Source organism: Mus caroli, unplaced genomic scaffold, assembly GCF_978045245.1.
Source record: "Mus caroli unplaced genomic scaffold, Mus_caroli_1 scaffold_12, whole genome shotgun sequence".
NCBI classification, from domain to species: Eukaryota; Metazoa; Chordata; class Mammalia; order Rodentia; family Muridae; genus Mus; species Mus caroli.
In genome coordinates, this window is record NW_028227267.1 from 111,766,286 (window position 1) to 111,776,510 (window position 10,225).

The 10,225-nt window shown below is 38.0% G+C and overlaps 1 pseudogene; it reads left to right on the plus strand.

Annotated features, from left to right (window-relative positions):
• Positions 1-3,177: 3,177 nt before the first annotated feature.
• On the plus strand, positions 3,178-8,957 carry LOC110309010 (small ribosomal subunit protein eS17 pseudogene; annotated as a pseudogene).
• The last annotated feature ends 1,268 nt before the right edge of the window (positions 8,958-10,225 follow it).

The window sequence follows — 10,225 nt, forward strand, 5'->3', positions numbered from 1 at the left end:
TGATACCTAAAAACAGACTATTAAACCATATATAGTATAGAATAACATTTTAAAAACCTGAATTAAACATACCAATTCTCTTCTTTGGTGTTATAAATGTAAACCAACACAGTTTTTTGTGCACCATTCATGGCTATTAAGTAGTGTTTCTTACAAAAAAATTCAGCTTGCAACAAGATCAAGTTCATGGTCAAAACAGAAAGTGTTGGGGTTTCCATTTGTAGTTATTTTCTTTCTATGAAATCTAGAAAAGTGACATGCAGAGTGTGATTCCTGAAAAAGTCAGGGTATCTTTTTGCTTTTGTTTTTTGTCCTCTTTGGTAGGATATTTCAAACTGTCATCTCTGAATATTTATAAAATACAGAAGGGCAAAAATGAAATGAGGCATTGTACTTTGGTCTTTGCATAATATGTGTTGCAGTTACACACAGCCAAAACGTAGAGCTTGCAAACATTTTATGTTACACCTTTTGAATCCCTTTAAAGTATTTATTAAATATTTAGTAAATACCTATTTATAAATTTATAAAAAGCAAAATATGTTAGAAACATTTTTTAAAAAAATCCATCTACACTGAATTCTGCTGACATAATGCTTGAAAAATATCTCCAAGGGAACCTTAAAATATTTATTAGTTCAAAACCGTGTTAGATATTCTAAAACTTCTAAGACTACACAGGTTCTCATTAACACATGGGGAAGCAACCAGCAAGTCCATTATTTCTCATCTGTAACTGAAGGAAGGTCACACTTAAAAGTCGCAAAGTGCATATAAAAACAAAAGCAATGCTCAAAATGTCCCTTGGCACAAACTTAACGAATAGTTTAGTTCTGCAAAACAGAGCCCAGTGTTCCATGTTATAGAGAGACCTGCTGGTTAAAATCAGGGTGATTAGCAAAGTGAAAGAGAGAATAATGGAGAACTAAATGTCAATCCTTTTCTCTCTTTCACATTACAAGTGAAAGGTCAAGATGAGATGAAATGGGAGAGGACTTTAGGTGTTCTCCTGATGTTTCACGTACACTAATTATGAAGCTTTGGGGAAATCTTAAATTTACCCAAATCTCTAAGAAATCCCAAGAAAGTAATAAGCTAAATAAATGTTATAATAGCAATAAATCATGCACTGGCCAAGCACCACATAGTACTGTTTCATATTTCTATCTCTATTCTACCACTGAGGAATATTGAAAGAGAGGAGGCCAAGACTGAAGCTCTATACCAGAAAGATCTCTAAGCTTACAGCAATGAGGTCTTAACCCCTTCTACATTCTGCAAACTCTTCAATCATCAACAATGATTCCCGATTTCACGACCCAGCTTGCCAACATCCAAGGCCCTCTGCTTATTGACACATGTATGGAATAATCAGCTATAAATGTCAGATTCTTGAGACTAAGAAGAGAAGACAGAACAAATAATTTTTTCTTCTACAGCAGGAGTATACGCTACTGCTGATGAGCAGGATCAAACAAATAAAAGAAGGAACCAATTAGATAGAGCATTTTTCTGCAATATATTTTGTGATTTTTCAAGAACTGATGCTGTGTTCTGTGTGATCTGTATCAGAGAAATCATGGCTCACTTCTGTCTCAAGTAGGGTGTGCCCCTTCTTCTCTACGTCACGTGACCTGCTCCTCTCTCCAGAAGCTGGAAGCATTGCTGATTCTCATTCAATGGGTGATAGCATTCACTCCCAAGTTGTATTACCTATAAACTTTAGGGTGATCATTCTTTTCAAAGTAACTCTACTATAAAATTCACCCTTACATTTTAGAGTTTAATTCTAATGCTGAATAATGTCAACCTAATAGTACAGACATTTCTCAAGTCAAAATTGAATTTGTTAAGCCTTTTTCAACCACAATCTCTCACTCATATTTGTAATGGCTAAATCGTATATCTCCACCTCACCTACCATGGTGACAATGGTTCTGCTCTCTTGTCAAAACCTTGTAATGGAAACATAGAATTTGTGTCCACAAATGTGTTAAGGGCTGTATAAGTCACCCATGGAAGGGGTTACAGAGACAAAGTTTGGAGCTGAGACAAAAGGATGGACCATCTAGAGACTGCCATATCCAGGGATCCATCCCATAATTAGCCTCCAAATGCTGACACCATTGCATACACTAGCAAGCGTTTGCTGAAAGGACCCTGATATAGCTGTCTCTTGTGAGACAGGGCCAGGGCCTAGCAAACACAGAAGTGGATGCTCACAGTCAGCTATTGGATGGATCACAGGGCCCACAATGGAGGAGCTAGAGAAAGTATCCAAGGAGCTAAAGAGATCTGCAACCCTGTAGGTGCAACAACATTATGAACTAACCAGTACCCCGGAGCTCTTGACTCTAGCTGCATATGTATCAAAAGATGGCCTAGCTGGCCATCACTGGAAAGAGAGGCCCATTGGACTTGCAAACTTTATATGCCCCAGTACAGGGGAACGCCAGGGCCAAAAAGTGGGAATAGGTGGGTAGGGGAGTGGGGGGGAGGGTATGGGGGACTTTTGGAATAGCATTGGAAATGTAATTGAGGAAAATACCTAATAATAAAAAAAAGAAAATAGCTAATAAAAAAAAAAGAAAAAATATACTGATATCACTACTTACTAAAGTTTTACTCACTGACCTTACACATACAAACAACTTGCTATTAACATTTAAAAACTGAACCACCAACCTAATAACACACACAAGCTGGACCTAGGCCTCCCTGGACGTATATACATACATAGCAGATGTGCAATTTGTTCTTCATGTGAATCATGGACAACTGGAGATGGAGCTATCCCCAAAGCTGCTGCCTATATGTAGGTTATGTTTTACTAGCTGAGCTATCTTTCTGGCTTCTGTGTGAGAAAAAGCACGTGACCTCACAGAGACTTGAGGTGCCAGGAGAGGGAGGTATCCTGGGATGCTCCACCCACCCAGAGGAGGAGGTGAGGGGGGGTAGGAGGGAAATATTGTGGGAGGTACTGGACGGGAGGGGGATAATAAGTGGGATACAAAGTGAACAAGTTAAAAAACATAAACAAAAACAAAAAACAAAACAAAACAAAAAAAACCATGTGCACTTGTTTGTAATTCTATTTCATCTTAATCTTGAAAATTTGAAGTTTTGGAGGGGTGACCGGCAGCATTGGAGAGAAAGAATAGTGTAGACGTGATTAAGATGTATATTCATCAAGACAAATTTCAGACAGTTCAAAATGACTGTGACATCCCTGGAATACAATTGAGAAACTCCCAAATTGACCAAGGTAAAAGTAAAGCAAACAGAGCAAACTGACACAACCATGAATAGTTTCCTCGAAAACCGTTCTCCAGAAGGCAAACATGCTTTAGAAATGTTTAGAAAAAGGGGGAGTGGGTGGGTAGGGGATTGGGGAGGTGGGTATGGGGGACTTTTGGGATAGCATTGGAAATATAAACAAGGAAAATATACCTAATTAAAAAAATAAAGAAATGATTAGCTCTCGTTTGTGAAGAGTAGTAAGGTGGAATAAGCTGCCACCTGACGGTCTGATTTCATGGCAGTTTGCCGGTGTAAAGATCCTTGTCAACTAACGGATTGCATTGTTAATGCTTTAGCTACTCTATTACCTGAAGGAGTTCCACTAAGCCTTGTTACCTCATCAGCATGTGCTTACCAGGGTGCAGGTTACCCGTTTATGCTCCGTCTCGCCAGGTACTCCTCTCTTTATCTAACTACTAACTCCCTGAAGTCGTTCTATTCTAGCCTTGAATCAGTCTGGAAACCATACAGTGCACACCAGAAAGTGGAGCACATATACTGTAGTTAGCATTTAATTCTTTCTAATGACTAACAGACAATAAACTTTGATTAATCCCCAATGACAAATCAGTAGTCTATTTTGGGAGGATGGAAGGAAGACTGTCCCCTCCTTTCCATGATTTTCTTGCAAGAGACAGAGACTACCTCAATATAAACAATTTTCAGTGAATTAGAGTAGCAATCTTTGCCATAATAATTATAATAAAAGTATGTATACATCTTTTCCTTTCCAAAGTATCAACCTTGAATATTAGGAAACACCACGAGCAAATTATAAATGCCCAAATTGTGGATTTTTACTCTATTTTCAATATGACGTATATAACAAAGCAAATTATAAATATCCTTAAAGTTTCTAACTACTTTTAGTATTGAATTTGGCTTTTGATTTTACTTTTTCTGAAACCACGGTCAATTTAGAGGTAAAAAGATATTTGTCTTGCCCAGAGATTTCACAGAAGCTCTCTGATTCATCTCACACCAGTTCAAAAAATTATATCTAGCTTTGTATTACTCATTTAGTTCCACCAGAGAAACTGGTGCCTTTGTGTGCCTTGTGCTTCCCATTCCCTGAACATTCTATCCTGTGGCAAAGGGAAAATGAAGACAACAGAGGGTGAAATGCCATGCACTTGGGTCACAGTTGCTGTCAAACCTTCCAGATTTGTTTCTCAACGAAAAGGAAAAACAAAAACAAAAACAACAACAAAAGCGAAAAACAAAAATCAAAATACCCATCAGAAACTGAACTCCTGTTCTATCTGTGCTTCGTCCTACCTCTGAAGATATATTATGTCTATTGTGATAGCTTCTTCTACTCCTTTAAAGAAAAATCTCACTACCTCTGATTCCTTTTCTGATCTATGAAAATTTTGTATGAGAACTTGGATTGAGAACATTCCATTTCTGCACATCAAAAATCTACATCATCAGATCTCTAGGTAGAGAAAACCAAATCTGAGTCTGTCTGTGTGGCTTCATATGTATTGCTTTACCTACAAAAGTGTGGTTGGTGTGTTTATGTCTGAGCATTGGGCCAGGGACCCCACAAGACAGATTCTCATAGAAGGATCATCATCCCCTCCAAGATTATGAGAGCAGTGTGGGGGTTCATGGAGGTATAACTAGTTGTATTTCTCTTTGAATTTAAATTGGGATGAAAGTGAGCCAGGACATTTCTCACCCCATGAGGGAGAGGATGATCCTAACACCCAGAGGTAATGATAATTGAATATAGGTTACAAGTAACATCCAAAGAATTAATCATGAGATAAAGAAAGAGGTTGTAACCGGTAAAAGGTTTGCAGTCAGACCATCAATAAACCTTAATTGACTGCTACAGGTTACTTGATCTATACGAAGCTATAAGTAAAATAGATGTCAATATGCAACAAGAGAAATTACGGTTTCAAGCTGGAGAAAACGAATAGAGATGTGAGCTACGAAGAGCTGGAAACGCAATGCGAGAAGCTGTGTTCAGATGCAGATATTGGTTGACTGGGGATGTATATTTGTTCTTGACCAGCAAAACAATACAGATTTTTAAAAATTTAACCTGAAGACCGGCAAACATTGACACCGATTTGACCTACTTCAGTTACATAGCATCCTAAAATGTGGTCTGGCTCTTTCAAAAGAAAGAAAACAAGCCAGTGCTGATTTATGAGGCAGAAACAAGTCCAGAGATAAAGACAACCCATAACTTTATTCTTTAAAATGAAGTTAGTACTAAAAAGTTAATATCAAAAAACTAAGAAAAACCAAAGTTCTTATTTGTGTTCTATACAGAAATGTGTATGCTTTAGTATGTGCAAGATTATAAATACATGAGGAAAAGAATTCATTTTATTTTCCTTATAGAATTAATTTTGAACTTCGATGTCTACTTAGTGAACTGTTTTCTGATATGGGGTCCAATTCAAATGTGTGAATTCACAAAGTAAAACGAAAAAGGAAACACCTGCAACCAAGGCAAACCAAAAACCTGCCATTTTCTCTTCATAAGCTCTTAACTTTGCAGTAAGGTTTCTATTGCATTTTCCTAAGATATGTAGTTATAATAACTAAAGTGTAATGTCTAGAAAATAAGCAGACAATATAGCCAACCATTCATAGACACCTGACTTTGTTGAATGTGCTAGAATTAAAAATAAGCACTGAAGCTTTTCTGTTTTGAAAACACTACAGGTGCTGCCTGTGCCTGTGCCTGCACTATTCACTGCCCAACCCTACCTGCCCTTGGGGATTGGAGTTAAGGACACAGACTCCAGGAGCAGGTGAGAGCTCATTGAACACAGCTGCAAGCTCCTTTAATACCCTCCACCTGCACCTCATTGGTCCCCAGAAAGAATCTCTTCTAAATAGCAGTTCCCGATTGACTGGCATTGTCTGCACCAGCAATCCTTGGTCTCTCAGGCCGTCTTCAATTAGGTCCTCAAGCAGGAGATGCTTCTGCAGGTGGGTAGCCCCACGTTTGCTTAGAGGTGGCCCTGGCGTTCCTGCTACATACAGGGGCTGAAAAAAATAACCCAGTGATTAAGAACACATACTGCTCTTGCAGAGGACCAGGGTGAGATTCCTAGAATCCAGGTTGGGCAGCTCTTAACAAATGTGTAACTCAAGTTCCAGAGGGATTAGAAGTGTCTAGTCTTCTCTGTCACTTGCACTCACACTTACTCCTGCAAGTGACTAATTCACACACATGCAATTAAGCATCATAAAAGTTATTTTTCAAACAACTGAGAAAAAACTCACACTAGACTATTTTCTATTCATCTTTCAAGGAAAGATGACTGATTTTTTATTATAATTTTATTTTGATTATTGGGGTTGAGAAAGCCCATCCTCTTATATCATATCTTCATATCACATGTCAGGTATCAAGAAAATCTACTAAATTTTATAAAGTAGGCTTAAAGTTGTAAGATATTACACAATAAAAATTCTTAATTATGATACAAATTAACAGAATGTCTTATTGCTGAGTGTAATATTTCTTGTTGAGTTGATGCAAATACTTGCAAATAACTTCCATAAGCAAAATTCTTTTTTTGTTGTTGTTGACACTAACAAGAAAGATCTCTTTATAAAGTTCATTTTCACTTACAATTGTAGATTAGTCCTGCGACTGATTTCCCTCTTCATTAGGTGGGAGTCATTAATCACACACAATGAATGCAGAATCAGTTTTTGTTCCCTAGAATACAGGCTTTGTGAGGCATACTTATTATCATAAATCTTCTTAAAAGAGTGTCTAATAGCATCCAATCACTTGTAACATCAGTGAGTAAAATTTAAAGTGCATTCTCTTCCACAGGCTTTTATAGTTGAAGCCATCATCATCGATTTTCACAAGGGCGATTTTAAGCACAAGCACGTAAATATAAGTCAGCACCCTTATCTGTGGCTGTAGAAAACACATCTTTTACTGTCTTTCTCCTGAATGGGGTTCTACCCTGCCCTACTCCTTTCTGCTCTTGTCATCCCATGGACTGTCTAGAGTTTGTAGCTCAATAATTAATTCCTTTTGTCTGGGAGCAATAAATTTTCATATTTCTTTCTGCCCAGAAAATTCTGACACATTAAATCAGAGAAAGATAAAAATGACTTGTCTTAAAAACCTAGATCTTCTCATCTCTCTATGGCATGTCATTAACAGTTTTTAATGCATTAAATTTTCCTTAGAATGAATTTATTCTTTAGCAAGTTCATGAATGTGTACAGCGCATTCCGATTACTCTCTTTTACCAGCCTCTCTATTCTCCCTTGTATTGCTGTCAACCCTTTTTCCTCCCCCCAAGTCCCTCTCTCATACTGATACCTTTTGATTTGGTTTTTTTGACCTAACGACTTCTTTTTTTTATTAGATATTTTCCTTATTTACATTTCAAATGTTACCCCTTTCCTTGTTTCCCCTCCGAAAACCCCCTATCCCCTTCTTTCTCCCTCTGCTTCTATGTGGGTGCTTCCCACCTACCCACTCTGGCATTCTTCTACACTGGGGCATCAAGCCTTCAGAGGACCAAGGGCCTCTCCTCCCATTGATGTCTGTTAAGGAGATGAAGGGGTTTGCAACCACATAGAAGGAACAACAATATGACCTAATGACTTCAATGCCCTGTAGATGGGATGGGGAGGGACTCGTGGGGAGGACCCTATTACTTACTGACAGAAGCTGGACACGGAGCAAACACTGTTGTACATCTACTCTCTGCAATTTAAATATTAAGCTGAAAGAAAATGTTTTATGGTGTAGGAGGCAGGGTATAGGAAAGGTGCTATCACTTTGAAATCCTCTGTCCTTCTGTTTCCTTACCCTCAAATGAGCCTGACGCCATGATTCTGAAGATCTCTCAAAAATTATGGTGCATAGAAGAAATAGTCACACAATCTCCCAGTTTGTCACAGCATTAAACTTTCAGCAGTGGGGAATCACAATTACCTTGTCCCAGGAGCTTCAGAAAGCCCAGCTAATACCTGGTCTAGGTTGAAATCAGAATCCAGATTTGTTCCTCTTCCAGCCCAGCCTTTGGATACACCTACGGTCCTTTCTGACAGCATTAAAATTTTCACGGTGAGTCTAGTTTCCTCCTGCAAGCAGTCATGAAAAGCTGAGGGCTCAGTCATATGATGTAGATGCGACACTTCACAAAGGAAAATGCCAAGCCAATTCGTAAAGAGATGTCAAAGGGAAAAAATTCCTTAAACTTGAAAAAAGTAATTTCTACTCTTTTACAGGACTGGACAACAATGGCAGCATTCGCACCAAGACTGTGAAGAAGGCGGCCCAGGTCATCATGGAGAAGTACTACATGCTCCTGGATAATGACTTCCACACCTGCAAATGTGTGTGCGATGAGGTTGCCATTATCCCTAGCAAGAATCTTGTCAACAAGATAGCGGGCGGGCGATGTCTCGCATCTGATGAAGCAGACTCAGAGAGGTCCTGTAAGAGGTATCCCTATCAAGTTGCAGAAAGGAAAGAGAGGAGAGAGAATTTTGCTCCTGAGTTCTCAGCCCTAGATCAGGAGATCACCGAGGTAGATCCTGACACCAAGGAGATGCCAATGCTTCTGGACTTTAGCAGTTTCTCCAGCCTGCAGGTCACTGGGCCTACGGTTGTGATGCATTTCAAAGCACCAGGCGGCAGTGTTTAATCTGTTGTGCCACATTTTCAATAAACCTGAAAACAAAAAAGTAATTTCTAAGTTTACAGCAGGCAAAGAAATTGAAATAATTATACTTCAATGTTATCACTTTATATTTTAGAAAATGCATAGAGACTAAAGTTATAGACTTATATTTTCATGAGAATGCTTCCTTTTTCATACATTGAGCCTAGACATTTTTTAAGGTAAAGAAAATACGCTAGTGTGGTTGCTACTGTTTACTTATATCTATAATCAAAATAGTATAGTTTAATCTGACATACTTTTAATACATTACATATACTGCATATAAACCATCACATATATACATATATATCATGTATATGTATATATACATGAATATATACTTGTATTGCTATAGCATTTAGATATAATTGTAGTGCATTGTGTGGTTATATTTAGACAGTACCAGCAATGTAACACTGTGATGATGATAAATAAGTGAGGTCTGTGCCAGGGTCTGTCATTCAGAGAATAAATGTCGTTTCAAGTGCTATTGTATATCTGCTTTGGAACACGGAACATGAAGATCTATCAAGCTGTCAAGATTCCCTATGAGCCCAATGGAAGCAGAGTTGCCACCCATTTTCTTCCTACTTAAGTTTGCTAGGAAGGATCAGCAGTGGAGAATTTATACACCTGCTTAATTTTTCTCCTAAGAATCCAACAGGGTCACAGAAGGATTTGGAAAATGCAACTCAGCTCAAGCTGTCAGCAACTGTTTTTTTTCTATTCAATCCCATGGCGTCTCTAGTGACAGATGTGAAGGACCACTTATCTCCATGAGGTAGATGTGGAGAGACCCTAAGAGGCGAAGTCGCGTATTTCTAACAGGCCCTATCTCTGCTAAAGTACCACAAGATTTGGTATTTTAAATTGTATATATGTCTAATCAGAAAACAATTAAAATTTTTCTCACAAAGCTTCCCTCACTTTTGATACTTATACCTTGACAGAATATACTTGTGCTACTTCAAATACCAAAAAGTCATCTTCAGATAGATTGCAAGATAGTATGAATCCTTGAAATTAAATATTAATTCATTTTCTTTAGAAGATGTCATTCATACGTTAAAGTATGTAGACCCTAGAGCAGCACTGCTCAACATGTGTGTTGAGACCTCATCCATCAATCTCTATCTCCAAATATATGTACATTATAATTCATAGCAGTATAAAAATTACATTCATGAAGTAGCAACAAAAATAATGCCTATATGCACAAGTTTAGATTGCTGATTTTTAATAGTAGCTGA